This window comes from Macaca fascicularis, chromosome 3 (assembly GCF_037993035.2).
Source record: "Macaca fascicularis isolate 582-1 chromosome 3, T2T-MFA8v1.1".
NCBI classification, from domain to species: Eukaryota; Metazoa; Chordata; class Mammalia; order Primates; family Cercopithecidae; genus Macaca; species Macaca fascicularis.
In genome coordinates this window covers 40,462,099-40,476,961 of record NC_088377.1, presented here as the reverse complement: position 1 = coordinate 40,476,961, position 14,863 = coordinate 40,462,099, and the positions used below count along the sequence as shown (strand labels likewise).

Below are 14,863 nucleotides of genomic sequence, written 5' to 3'. Positions count from 1 at the left end.
TCAGGTATGCGAAATATGAGTCCTCATTTCCATACAGTGTCACCTACGACAGTGTCAGGTGAAAGCCAGTGGTTTGGCATTCCTGGGATAGACAGTCTTGGAATTACAAGGGAAGCTTTTTACTCCTCCCCTCTGAACACATGAGGTCCATGGTCCCCTCACATCTAACACTGGGAATACGAATCAGTGACTCCTTCTCCACCTGAGGAGCACCCAAGAGGATCCACACACCTGCTACAACAGCGGCACCGCACCTGGTCAGCAGGGGAGCAAAGTAAATCCCACCTTTATGACTAAAACTGGATTACCCCGACACTGGCAGCCTGCAGTGTGTATATCCTCAAGCCCCCACATCTGCACCACCTGCAAGAGGAACACAAGCCCTTAGTCCCAGGTTCTCAGGACGGCCTGTGAGGTGGATACTGGCACCTTCTCATCTCCCAGTGTAGAGGAGAGAAGGCCAGGGTCAGGACTGGTGTATCAGGAGGGCCAGGGTTCAAACCCCATCTGCCTCACAAAGCACCACTTCCCGTTCAAGTGACTTCTATCATCAGCCTTAAAATGTACCACAGTTAGTAGCAATTCTGAGTGCTGTTCCTTAGGACGTCATAAGCAAACATTTTGTTAGAAATATTTTCCAAATCTGCCTTCAAAATCCTATGTTATGAAATGACAAATGAAAATTTGAGCTATGAAATAAAGCACATAGTTAAATGAATCCCAAAATGACTATCGCGAAGGAAACTTTAACTTGAAGTGAAAAATATCCTCTAAATGACATCAGCCAGAATTATCTTCAATCATTACTTATCCCATATGCTTCATGAATTATACAACATCATCTCAGATATGAACTTAAAACCATTAGCTGAATGCACATTTCAGCACAACCAAAGTTCTGCTATAATAAGCAGCACAGGCATCTCTGGAGAGGATTTTAATTGGGACTACAAACGATGCGCACGATTGTGGTAAGAGGTTTCATGCTGGCTGTTCTCCAAGGTGCGACACAGAGAAACACCACTAACCTCAAAGACACCTGCTGCTTTGTAATGAGATTGAGAGACGATGTGGACGGACTACTGTAAATATTTGAAAAGGAGAAACAATGCAAGGAAAGAATCGTATCAGTTTCCCTTTACATTCTTAGAAAAAAACGATTTTTCTTTTCGGATGATTTAAGAAGAAAATGACATTTCTGGATTTTTTTTTTAACTTTTCTTTCTGAGACAGGGTCTTGGCTCTGTCACCAAGATTGGAGTATAGTGGAGCAATCGCAGCTCACTGTAACCTTAAGTGATCTTCCCACCTCAGCCTCCAGAGTAGCAGGGACCACAGGCACGCACCACCACACTCAGCTAATTTTTCTGTTATACAGATGTGGTCTTGCTATGCTGTCCAGGCTGGTCTTGAACCCCTTGGCCTCAAGTGATCCTCCTGCCTTGACCTCCCAAAGATTTAACCTAAGCGACCATGTCTTATCGGAAAATAGACATTAGAGCAAATGCATTTCTATAAGATTTTCTACCTCTTTTCACTGGGGAAAAAGGTAACTTGCCTCCAAGGGTCGGAGACAAAGCTGTTACTGCAGACAAGAAAGCTGTGCATTCCGGGAACTGCTACACCACGAGACACGGCCGTGCACCCTGGACGCAGGAGTAACAAACGAGGCTAGCACAGGCCGATGTTGGCCCTCTCCAGAAGCAGGCCTATCCTTCCTCCTCTCCTCAGCCCCCTCCTCTCCCTTCAGGCCTCAGTGGCTGCCGACAGGGGAGAGGCCACAACTAGAGGAGGCTCTCAACTCCACCAGGGACAGGAGCCCCGGACACTGGGGACTCAACTGCTGCCCTCCGTGCCCACCTCCTTCTGGTCCAGCCTTCTCAGGAGCCAGACGTGGCCACTTTGACCCTCTTTCCCTTCTGTGGCTCCTACAAAAACCAGTTCAGCGAGCCCAGGCTGCCTCACACTCCAGGGACACCCGGCACAGGCCCCCTTCATGACCTTATCCAAGCTCCTGGGGCCAGAAGGGTCTTGCAATGTTTCACTTTCCAGTTGAGCATCCCCAGCCTGAAATCCAAAGTGCTCCGAAGAGTATTTCCTTCGAGTGTCATGAGGAAGTTCGGAATGTTTCAGGTTTCGAGCATTTTGGAGTAGGGACTCTCAGCCTTAATTTGAACCTCTTCAAGGAAGCCACACACTGAAGTCCCCGATGTCCACCCTACACAATCCCAGCACACCCTCTGAAGTCCTCAGCAACAGATTTTCTTTCTTCAAAAATAACCACAAGTCACAAACTCACACGCAATCACAGAAGGGGGCTCTGGACACCCGCACAGATGATGAAATTTAACTGTCACATTTTTACCTGGGTAATTTAAAGTTATTTCTCAAAACACACCTGTTTTACTGAGTTGCATTTTAAGGTGAACACACACAAATCATTTCAGGGAAACAAACGTCACTTTGGGCTGCGTGTGGTTTCTTGACTCCCGTGAATAACTCAGCGTTCACCCTCACTTCTGGATAAGGGAGAAGATACAAAGAAATCTGTTAAAACAAAGACATGAAAACAAGTTTAAGAAGGGTTTGAAAGGTTCCTCCTGTCCCCCTTGGAGGGGAGAGGAGGACGCCTGGAAAGCTCACGGGGGACAGGAGCACAGCCTCCTCGGTGTGCCATGGACGCCGCCTCGCCAAGGGGAGAGGATGATGCCTGGAAGGCTCACAGGGGTGGGAGCACAGCCTCCTCAGTGCTTTCTACATTCAGCAGCTTCAGAAATTCCCGTAGAAGCAGAACACATGAGAACTGAGACCGGAACATCCCAAAGAAAGGGGACGAGGGGTCAAAAAAAGCATTCGATCATTACCAAGGAGCGCGGGCATGAAGCCTCTTCAAAGACCATGTGAGAAGTCACTCATAGGCGTTTCAGAAAATAAGGGTAGCGCGAGATTGCTCGATCAGCTCAAACAGCCTGCCGTCCCTCAGGCCATGAAGTCTCTGAGTTGAGCCTCTCAGTGAGCAGAAGTCACTCGCATCTCTGCCAGAGAAAGTACTACAAGCCGACACATAACCTCATGAAACCTGGGCTTCAGCCCGTCGACAACAGTGAGTCTGACATGGTACATCCCTCCAGATGGTTAAAGACCCCAGGGGTTTCTCAGACAACCTCAAAGGGCTGTGTCTGTCCAGCCCCCTTTCCAAGTTCTGGATGATTTTTCCTGGTGTACTATAAGCAGCATGCTCCAAAAGAGACGTAATTAACTGGCTGGGGGTCCTCTTAATTTTGAAATTAGAAACACACTTGGCCAGGCACGGTGGCTCATGCTTGTGATCTCAGTACTTTGGGAGGCTGAGGCAGCTGGACTGCTTAAGTCCAGGAGTTCGAGTCCAGCCTGGGCAACATTGCAAAATTCCATCTCTACAAAAAATACAAAAGTAAGTCAGGCATGGGGACATGTGGGACATGTGCCTGTGGGTCCTGGCTACTCAGGAGACTGAGGCAGGAGGATCGCTCGAGCCTGGGAGGTTGAGACTGTAGTAAGCTGTGCTCACACCACTGCCTGGGCAACAAAAAGGTTTTTTTTGCCTGTCTCAATAAAACCAAAGAGAAAAAGAATTATATACCTGACTAGGCCAAAATAAAAGAGGCCTTGTGGAACCACCTGAAACACAGCTGCAAATTCTGGCAGGGCCTCCCCTGGCTTGATTTGTGGTGAGTGTAGGACCACTCTGAAGGTTAGGACCCCAGGAACCTTCCGAGACTAGACCTTACAGTACAACTTCCCTTCGCTGGATGGAACACTGGCCTTGGAGCCTAGGACACCCTGGGGCAGTGCCACCATCCTGAGGCCACCATGGCACAAGGAGGCCCTACCATCATGAAGCCTGGGACGTCCGTCAGAGCAGTGCCACCCACCTGAAGTCGCCATGCCAGGGGAGCCTGGACATCATGAAGCCTGGGACATCCTGAGGCAGTGCCACGAACCCGAGACTGCTGTGACACAAGGGGGCCCTGGTGCCACTGAGAGGCTGCACAGCAGGTCCAAGGCCAGGCCAGGAGTGAAGAGGCTCCACATCCTTTCCATCCCTCCAGCTGAGTCCACAGACGTCTTGGAGCAGAAATGCATCACCCTCAACGTCCACGGGTAAGTTTTTGGCCACAGAATCTGGAAGCATAAAAGATGGTTCTGGGCTGGTTGGTTGTCGGCTCGGACCTGTCCTCTTTCCACACAAAACCTGGCTCACACCAAGCAGCGTCTAAGTCCTGGAAGACCTGCTAAACACAAGTGCAGTTACAAAGCAGAGAAACTGGAGGGGCCCGGGCTGTGCTCCAGTGGCACCAGCGTTTCTCAGGAAGACCCCGGGCATTACAGGATCCAGGACAAGGGCTTCTTGGGATCCAGGACATGGAACAAGAACCCATTCCCCGGTCCTGTTGAATGTGAATCGGCTGAGGGCCAATTCCCTCCCTCGGAGGACTGAGCACCACCCCACAACACATACCAAGGTAATAACAAGCCCGTTACCAGCAGGAGGCTGGTGATGAAGACGTGAGGACCAGATGAGCACAAGGGATCCTGACAGATCATCCCTGGCACCGAGCAAGGGGCGGACAGCACCCCCGTTCCTGATGCATCAGCCCTGGCACTGAGCGAGGGGTGGCAGCATGGCCTGTGCCCCTGCAGATGCAGAGGGATGTGATGGGGGCGCAGGCTGGGCTTGGAGGCTGACTCAACCACCTGAGCTTGCACTTCTGTTCCTCATGGCAGGGAGGCTAGGCACAGCCAGCATTAGGGCTCACCTTGCCCCCGGGCTGCATTTTTTTCCTGCTTATGAGTCGTGCTCACTTTACATGGACAGGCATAGCTATAATAACGGTTCCCTGATTATTTCGCTGCCTACATAAAGGGCTTTCAGAATTCACTTCCATCCTTAGGAAAGGGGGCCAACACCAGTCTGTCTCCCTTAAGATGCAATGTCTCATATGGGGAAAAAAAATCAAGAGAAATCTAATAAAGGCCATAAAATACATCAGTTTCAACATGAAAATTTAATAGTACACTTTAAATTGAAGATGAGTTAATTCACATTTCCAAACCTCTAAAAGCACGGTTACTGGGAGGGAGTGGTTTGCAACACACAAAGGCAGCTCTGTAGAAGGGCCCAGGCTGGATGAGGGCTCAAACATCAGAGCAAGGAGAAAGTCTGAATAAACTCTCTCCTGCCCTGCTGCTCTCCTCTTCCAAAACACACTGGTTATCTGTCAGTTTAGAACAAGGCCTAGGGAGGTGGGAGGCAGGCCTGGGAGGGTCACCTAGCAACCAAGCTCCTCACCCACACAACCGCACCAGGCTGAGCTGAGCAGTACACACAAAAACAACTAATTCTCCCCAAAAAGAAGACGGAAGGCAGCACACTGCCACGCCAGGCGCCCTGCAGGTGAGAAGACTGAGGGGGGCCAGAGGTACCTTTAATCTTGCTTGCATGGTGGAGGGAGGGGAATAATGCCACTCACTTGAGTGTTGCACAATTCTTTCTAGCACTGAGTGGCAGAAAACAAAAATTATAGATGCTTCCTCAGAGAAATGTTTCTGAAGAACTGCACATAAATTACGTTCAGGAAATAGCATTATGAATGCCTCAAGTGCTTCTGTTTTTAATAATCCCAGAGTAATTCTATAAACCCGGGAATCAGTCTCACCCAACTCCAGGATCACGGCCCAGGTGACGTGGGCACGCACATCCTGAAGCTCCAATGCTTCACTAAAGTGGGGCGAGCGAAAATCATCCTGGGTATAATTTACACGGACACAGGAAGGTGGCTGAGCCCCAAACCCCTAAACCAGGAAGACCAGCATCCTTCAGGGGCCTCACCTCTGTCCTTTCCCAGCCTCTGGGAACCACCACTCTGCTCTCTACTGACACAAACGCTGCTCCAAGATACAACCATCTGACCTGGTTGGGATCCAAGTACCCAAGTGCAGGATTGTACATCAGACCCGTGAAGCCAGGATTACAGCCACTGAACGGTAGTTTTCTATCCCACGGAAACCGGCCTTACTAGGGGCTTTTTCGGGGACCACCGACCTCACGCCACCACCCCTCAACTACTTCAACTAACTTATATCATGGCAGAGGCCTCTCCAGGCAGACTAGCCCTGTCCGGGTCCTGCTTCATGGCAAACCCTCCAGGCAAACGTCCTTGGCCTCCCCTCCGGGAGGCTGTGCTCGGAAGGTGCCCTCATTTACTTCTGTGGCTCTGAGACATTTAACTAGAGCCCAACACACCTCTTCCTGTTCACATAGTATTGAGTTAACAGATTTTTATGAGTCAGTTCTCACTGGGAAAAACACCATTTCAGGAGCCCCAATGACCACAAAGAAAACGTTTTTACCTCCCCTTATGTGACGTCGGCAATGCCAGGTCCAGGAAAGGTTCTGGATCTCAGATAATGGCATATCCACTCATAGCAAGTCTTGGTCTTGTTTCACAAGCTATCAAATGCTGCCCAGAAGCAGGAAAAACCCCACAACGTGGCAGGGAGGGGCGGTCAGCGGGAGTTCTAAGGCCAGACCACCCAGGTCTGCTGACAGCGTGGCGAGGGGCAAACAGTGCAGGATGTAAGGCCAGACCACCCGGGTCCCGCTGACAATGTGGCTTCAGGAGTTTCCTAAACCCTCTCCTCTCCAAGTTTCATGTCAGAAAAATGTGGTGATAACCGTGTCCACCTCGTGGGATGACGGGAACACACACAGTAACAGTGTCAGCAGGTGTTTTGCTGGGCACCTGGTGAGGCCACACTGCTGTAGGCTGCCCCACGTGAAAGCCAATTCGTTTAAAATATATATATATATATGTATGTGTGTGTATATATATATGTATGTATGTGTGTGTGTGTGTATATATATACACATATATATATGTATGTGTGTATATATATATACATATATATGTATGTATGTATATACCCCAAACCTACAACCCTATAAAGGTCATTAATCCTAGTTATCCTCAAGGTATTGAGCGATCGATAATGAGCCATCCCCCTGCTGCTGACCTGCCTCAGCCCCACCCTCCGGAAACCCCGCATCCACACCAGCTACACAGGATGAGGCCAGGGAAGGAGCAGGACTGTGTCTTGAGAACTTAAACTCTGGGAGCTGAGTTAAATCAGTGCCGCTCAAATCTTGTCACCAACTATCTTGTTAAATTGGGAGATTCCATCTCTGGGGATCTTGAGGGAACCTGAGGCTCTGCATTGAGTGGGGTGAGCACTCGTGCTGGAATGAGATGGCAGGGAAAGCAACCAAATCTGGGGTCGCAGCTGCCTGAGGCTTGGGCACCAGGGCCCTCAAGACAGTGGCAGAGGTCCCAGGAGGCAAGTCCCGGTGCAGAGACTCATGGACCAAAAGCTTGCTCCAGGGCCAGGAAGGGCTGCTGCACTGACAGCCATGAGGCAGGCAGCCTTCAAGCTCCTCCAGCTGCTATCCTGCAGGCAGGGAGGACAGTACCCAGACCACCCCAGGGCTCCCCAGCCTTCCAGGCGGGTACTCTTACTCCAGCCACTGACAAGAGTTCCTATGTTCCATGCTAGGTTGAAACAGTGCCCCAGGCCTTGGGGCACATGCACCCTCCTGCAGGGCCACTCCTACCCAACACCTGGGAATGGCTATTCACACACATCCCCAACTCACAGCAAAACTTAAAAATGAAAGTCGGAAGATACAGCCAGAAAAGCAATGCTCAAGAAGCAACTCCAGGGTGACTCTTCCTAGAGCTATTGCTACTGAACATCTTTAAAAACATTTCCAGGGTGACTTCCTAGAGCTATTTCTGTTGAAAATCTTTAAAATTCTTCATTTCAAAATTAGCTTTTATTACACTGTCTTCCCTATTCTACCAAGACTCTAGAAAACAAAACCATTACAAATTCCCATTCTATCTTATAGCAAGTTAGAAATACACATGCTTCCTCAAAGGATTCTACGTGTTTCCTTGGCGATATCCTTTCCATGCCCCATGCTACTGCCTGCAATAGGGAAGGCTTTTCCAACCCAACCCATCCCAGCCCAACCCAACCCAACCCAACCCAGCCCAACTCAACCCAACCCAAGGGCCCTGAGACAGGCCCCTAACGAATCGTCTACAAACTCCTGAGACAGGCTTGCCCTAACGAATTGTCTGCAAACTCCATCTTCCATTAAAAACAGTACTGAAAATGAGCATATTAACTCTTTTTAAAAATTACTGTAAAGCGGACAGTGTTCAGTTCTGTGAATTTCGGCACAAATATTCTCATAATCACCATCACACAAGCAGAACAGTCCAGCAGCCCCAAACCCACTCACGGGGCCTCATAAGCATACCGTCCCATTCCCAGCGACCACCGTCTCTGTGTTCTCCCATCCTCCGAGTCTGTCTTTTGCAAGTGTTGTGGCAAAACACTCGCAAAATCACGATTTCCTGGGCATCATGCTTGGAGGTGCACCCAGGGTGTCCTGTGATCAACAGCCAGGCCTCGGGGCTGCTGGATGTTTATTATTCCACGTATGGCTGTAGCACATTGTAACCTGTTTTGGGCAACTGCAGACAGCGCTATTAACATCTGGGCACAATTTTTCTTAAACATCAGCTTCTGTTTCTCTAGGGTAAATACCCAGGAGTGGGGTCACCGGGCCCCACGTTTGTGTGAGTTCAGTTTTATAAGAAACCGCCAAGTTGTCTGCACCGTGCTGAACCCCAGCATCGCACAGGAGTCTCGACTGCCTGTCCTCACCAGCACCTGGGGCTGTCGGAAGACCTTAGTCAGGCGCTCCAGCAGGGGTGTGAACAAATTCGCTGCGGCTTTGGTGCACATCTCGGTGCAACCAGTCACGCTGAAGGTCATTTCAGATGCTTTCAGGCCATCCTCCCATCCTTCTCAGTGAAGCATCTGTTCAGGTCTCTTCCCGCTTTTAAGTCAGGTGGTTTGTTCTCTGTCATGAGCCGTGGGAGTCCTGTGCATTCTGGATACGAGTCCTTTGCCGGCTGCATGGTTCATAGACATCTTCTCCCCATCTATCGAAAATGTGTCTCTTCAATTCCCTAGGGGTGTCTTTTATATTAGAAGTTTAATTTTGATGAGTCTTACTTGTTTTCTTCCTTGATTATGGATCATGGTATCATGGTTAAGAGCTCTCGCCCTAGGTCTTGACAATTTCCATTTCTTCTACAGGTTTTGTAATTTGGTATTTTACATTCAGGGCTATGGTCCACCTTAATTTTCATACAGGAATTTCTCCCTGTTTTCACTCTTTTGCATACAGCTGTCCCATAATTCCAGCACCATTTGTTGAAAAGACTCAAATTCTACTGAACTGCTTTTGCGTCTTTGGGTCTGTTCTGGACTCCACTCTGTCAGCTGACCCGTGTGTCCATCCTGAGCATAATTTATGACTTTAGTGGCCGTCTCTGTGAAAAAAGTAATTCTGTCTGGAAGCAAAAACCACATTAGAAATGCTCTAAATAAGATTCTTCCTCTTGTCAGGAGAGCAAAGCCACCTCCCCAAGGTGAGGCCTCAACAGCTCCCAGGCACAACCTTTACACACAATGGGGAAGGCAATTCATTTCAAGGTAGTTATCAAGGGCCACAACGTGAGACCAGCATAGCCATGAAAACTGCAATAATTTCACAACAGAATGAAATTCATAAAGAACTGCTGAGAAGCGTGTGATAAGTTACATGAATCACTGTTCCTTAAATTCTGACGGTTGACTAGAACAGAAATAGCTTCACGGTACAGTTCAAAGAAGAGAAAGGTAGGTAGGGGTGGTTTCCACACCACACAGGGCCTGCAGGAAAGGGACACTCTTCCTCTAAACGGGAGATCCCGGGAGTGATGTGATAAACCATGGTGAGAGGCACGGAACTGTGCAAGCCGGAGTCGCGGCCTTTGCCCCACCACGGAGCCTGTGTCCATGAACGACGAGGCTCGAATGTCAGGCTGAGGCAACCGAGGCAGTTATCAGGGGACAAGAAAACGAGCGCACGGTGGAGGCAAAGGTCTGAAATTGAGCGGCAACTTCTAGTCAAGTGGGACAAACTGACTCAAAATACAGGTTTCAAAAACCACCACAGCGAGCTGTTCCTCGGCTCTGGAAAGGCTAAGTGACTAATGCCCACACTGAGCATCTGCTCCCAGAGACGACCCTGGTGACCTAAGGCTCAGCTCCTCCAAGCCCGCGCCGAACCTCATCGAGGAACTTTGCTGGTATCTTATGGTACATTGACATGTTCCCTTAAAATCTGGTATTTCATCAACAATGCAGGCGTCAGCTTTGACTCATTCACATTTCGATTAAACAAGATAATTTACACCCTGGCCATCCCAGGTAAGAGGTTTACTACAATCTTTAAAAAGAGCCAGAGGCTACAGTCTGCTCCTACACAACACCATGTCTCTACAAGTTCGATGGGTTTTTACTTTCCATGTCTTCACTTGCTTAGTGCTAGAAAGCAGATTAAAAACAGAAGGAACCCAGAAACACTCTTGAATGAGGCTCAAATATCTTGCAGTCATCATCGTGATGAGATATTTATTAAACAGAAATGTTCTCCCCTGTGGAAAGCAGCACACATCAACACACACCGATAACTGTCGCCAGCATTCCAGATCATCTTCCCTTCCATGGCCACAGTGGAGAGCAATGGACCACGCACACCTGCAGACCCACAGAAAGCGGGGTGACACGGCCGATTCTTGTAGCGAGCAGACCAGGGTGCACTCAAAGTGCATCTCTTTCCAGAGGGCCGCCATGGAAAGTTACACATTTATTCCACGAGTTAATGGCGCTGCACCAAACATTTCTATAAGATTGCCTGAGCAAGCTTTTCCTTCTGCCTAAAATGTCCTGACACAAACTGAAAAAGTTCTTGGAGCTGCTAAAGACTTCAGTATCCCCTTAACTATTGTCATGCACGTCCGTGTGAAGAGACCACCAAACAGGCTTTGTGAGGGCAACATGGCTGTTTATTTCACCTGGGTGCAGGCGCGCTGAGTCTGAAAAGAGTCAGCGAAGGGAGGTAAGTGTGGGGCCATTTTATAGGATTTGGATAGGTAAAGGAAAATTACAGTCAAAGGGGGGTTCTCTGGCGGGCAGGAGTGGGGGTCACAAGGTGCTCAGTGGGGAAGCCTTTTGAGCCAGGATGAGCCAGGAAAAGGAATTTCACGCACACACAAAAATCATCGCTTAAGCAAGGACCGGCCGTTTTCACTTATTTCTGGTAAAATATTATCAGTTAAGTCCAGGCAGGGCATTTGCACTTTTGTGATTCTTCAGTTACTTCAGGCCATCTGGGCGTATATACGTGCAAGTCACAGGGGACGCGATGGCTTGGCTTGGGTTCAGAGGCCTGACAACTATAGTCTTTACTTTTAAGGTGTGGGGTAAGATCATATAATCCCCAACTAAGCTCCTGATGCTGTGTGTGGCATTCAGCAACAGCACGTTCCATTCCTGGATTACATTTGACTCAAGAGTCCACAGTGAGAACGATTTCTGGTGAATGAAACACCAGGCAGGAGAGCGATTCCGCTGGGCAGCTCTTCACACACAGCCCAGGAGCTGGGGGGAAAGGAAGAGGCCCAGGCGCGTCCACCGTGCTCACGCCCCCTTGGAATGCGCCCCACTCCTAGAGACCCGGACCCAAGGGAAATCTGACCTGAAAATGGGCAAACCCTCACTTTGGCAGAGGGATAGGGACTCGAGGCCACAACTTGACCTCAGAGCAACACAAGTGCAGACACAACACCCCAGGACACCCTCCCTACCCAAATTCAAGGAGGAAAACCAACGCCCCGCCCCCTTGCGGAAACCCCCGGCTGCTGGAGCAGACGCCTGCCGGCGTGTACAGCCTCTCCCCCTCCACGTTCCGGGCTCACCAACTGTGCCTCAGCCCTGGCACTGCTCGCCACACCCACAGGTGTGCCAGGAGGGGCAGGTCCTAAGGTCTCCATTACACCAAAGCCTGCAAGGCAAAGGGGCCGCTCCCTCCAGCAGGAGTCCAGAAGCACACACTGCACCAGCATCACAGCGTGAGAATTCTCTCCTTGGTCTCCGAGTCTCCAGTCTGTTGCCCGCCAGGGTCTTCTGCCAACGGCAAGGCCCAAGCTGGGCGGCACATTTGGTTCTCACCATTTCCCTTGTCAAGATCAATACTGCAAACATATCCAATTCATCCTGTCACTAAAAATCAAATAATCCGCCATCTCCATCACAGATGACGCAGTCAGGTTTCCGTTACCGGGGTGTTTTTTTTTTTTTTCTTTCTATTTTGAGATGGAGTTTCTGAACGTCGCCCAGGGTGGAGTGCAGTGGTGCAATCTCTGCTCACTGCAACCTCTGCCTCCCGGGTACAAGTGATTCTCCTGCCCCAGCCTCCCAAGTAGCTGGGATTACAGGTGCCTGTCACCATGCCTGGCTAATTTTCATATTTTCAGTAGAGACGGGGTTTCACCATGTTGACCAGGCTGGTCTGGAACTGCTAACCTCAGGGGATCCATCTGCCTCCTCCTCTCAAAGTGCTAGAATTACAGGCGTAAGCCACCACGCACAACCATTACTGGTGTAATTTCTATGCCACTCTCTCACACCCACTCCTTTTTTTTTTTTTTAAAGAACCATCTTTATGGCTATATTTTTTCCAAGAGAATCAGTTACCCATTTGAAGTACAAATAAGACATCGTGTTTAAAAACCAAAAATGCCAATTTGCACACAAGTCTCCAAATACCCAGTCGATTTGAGCCTTCAGAATAAGATCAAACTGTTGGCTGAATATAACTTCCCTTTCCATCTGTCTGCCTGTGAGTTAGACACAAGGACGAAGCCACGAGCTAGGGACATAAAGGCAGGAACCACCAAGGTAGCCCAGACTCCAAATAAAAGCTCAAAGGACCAACACAAAGGTACCACACCCTGCACGCCCTCCTCTCCTTCCTTTTCAGAATTTCCAGAGGATGAAACAGGGACCTCCTCAGACGTCCCACGGTGCAGGCAGCCAGAGGGGAAGGCGGCGGCAGCCTGAATGAGGTGACCGGGAAATCACATTCCACAAACAGAAATTCTCCATGTGCTTTACATCCTCTGTCTCTGAAGAACTATGCCAGTCTAACAGTCGCTAGAAAACCGCATTCAAGTGTCATTTCACATTTCAAGCAAAGAAAACAGTGGTGGGGTATGAGGGGAAAACATAGTCATGTGTTCTGGGGTATTAAATAAGTTTTTTTTCTGTTATAAACATATAATTTTACATTCTCAGTTTTCTGTATAATTGATATGCTTCCTAATTGGCAGACATAGTAATAAAAAGTGAATTCCAAGTGTAAGATCGGAGGACCCGTTCACATGGCTTCAGGTTCTGCTACTGTGTTTCAACTTAAGAAAATGGTTCTATGCGTTGGTAACAAGGCCTGAGAGTCTGTGCGTGAGTCTGTGTGGCTGTCATCAGGGTTCGTGTTGGCTCCGTAGCAGAGGATGTTACACTGTTACATTATCTTCTACAAAAAATCCTGAAACAATGAAGGCTGAATAGACATAAACACCCTCCCAAAATAATCCAAATGTCCACCGATATGAAAAACAGATGAATTACGGTTTCCATCATGGAATATTCCTCAGCAGTGAAAACAAACTGTAGCCACAGGTGCCAACCAGGATAAAGAAAACCTTTTAAACACGTTTAAAGTGAACCGACTAGGCGGAATTCCTCGATTACAGGCATCTGCTCCAAAAGGGTACTGTTCTGAATCCTGTGATGTAGAATGAGAGTTAGCAACCCTGTTTCGGGGCACATCTAGAAAAAAGCAAAATAATGACTACACAATTTTAAATTCTTTGTAAATTATAACTATTACTATGAAAATTCTAAAAATGTGAAAATCTTCCCAACTGTTATTGGACAAGCTTCAAAATAAATACCCTAGCATTGCTTGCCACACCCACAGGTGTGCCAAAATAAATGAAAATATAGCCCAAGTGAGTAGAATCGAAACCTGAAGATGTACGAGCCGTCCCTGCCTCGCTATCTATACATCGTGTAGAAATTTAAGAGCAGGTAGTGACACTGCAATGCAAGGCTCAAACCAACTGGGTATTTGGAAACTTCTATGCAAATTGGCATTTTCGGTTTTTAAACACGGTGTTATTTGTACTTCAAACAGGTAACTGGTTTGATTTCCTTGGAAAAAATATAGCCATAAACCTGGTCTAAAAAAAAAAATAATACGGGAGTGGGTATGAGAGAGAGTAGCTTAGAAATTTTAAAAGTATCGGCAGGGAGCAGTGGCTCATGCCTGTAATCCCAGCACTTTGAGAGGCATGCCCCACGAGGCCTTTGAGGACAGCGGTCTCCTCTGCTGCCTTCCTGCTGGACTGACCCTAGGACATTCACTGGGTTTCCACCCCTGTCTCATTCAACATCCCAAGGGTGGTCTTCATCCTCGTCTGGGGCTCAGCTCTGCCCCAATTTCCTAAATTTCTGCCTTCAGAGCCTGAAAACACCCACGCCCAGGGTCACCCTAAGTCCACGTTTACCCCAGAGAGTCCCAATTTTATGTTTTCCCAGCATGGCCTTAGTGATAATTTGTCCTGTAAATTCCAACTGCCTTCACACCTCACCTTTGCTGTCTCCCAGCAGACCCCACTCAGATGCACATGCCCCAGACCCCACACCCAGGTCTGCGCATGCTGCCCTGCTCTGCCCATGTGGGGACCACCTCTCTTTCTTGAGGAATCAGCTGGCGATCATCATCTTGTGAAGGGCTGCCCTGACTTCCAACTCTCTCCAGCAAAGGCAGAATCCATCCTCGGTACTTCCCCAAAAC

At 48.8% G+C, this 14,863-nt stretch overlaps 1 long non-coding RNA gene across 4 annotated transcripts in view; it reads right to left on the bottom strand.

The window, feature by feature from the left end:
• The window catches only part of LOC135970055 (uncharacterized), a 121,714-nt gene that overhangs the window by 27,478 nt on the left and 79,373 nt on the right, over positions 1–14,863 (bottom strand). For 3 of the 4 annotated variants that reach the window (XR_010585497.1, XR_010585496.2, XR_010585498.2), the window contains exons 2-3: positions 3,915–4,164; positions 2,399–2,519 (exon numbers count right to left, since the gene is read on the bottom strand). This is a non-coding gene — a long non-coding RNA (uncharacterized lncRNA). Of the gene's footprint in view, positions 1–2,398; positions 2,548–3,914; positions 4,165–14,863 lie in introns of all 4 variants that reach the window. The other variant, XR_012433175.1, reaches the window with a different exon arrangement.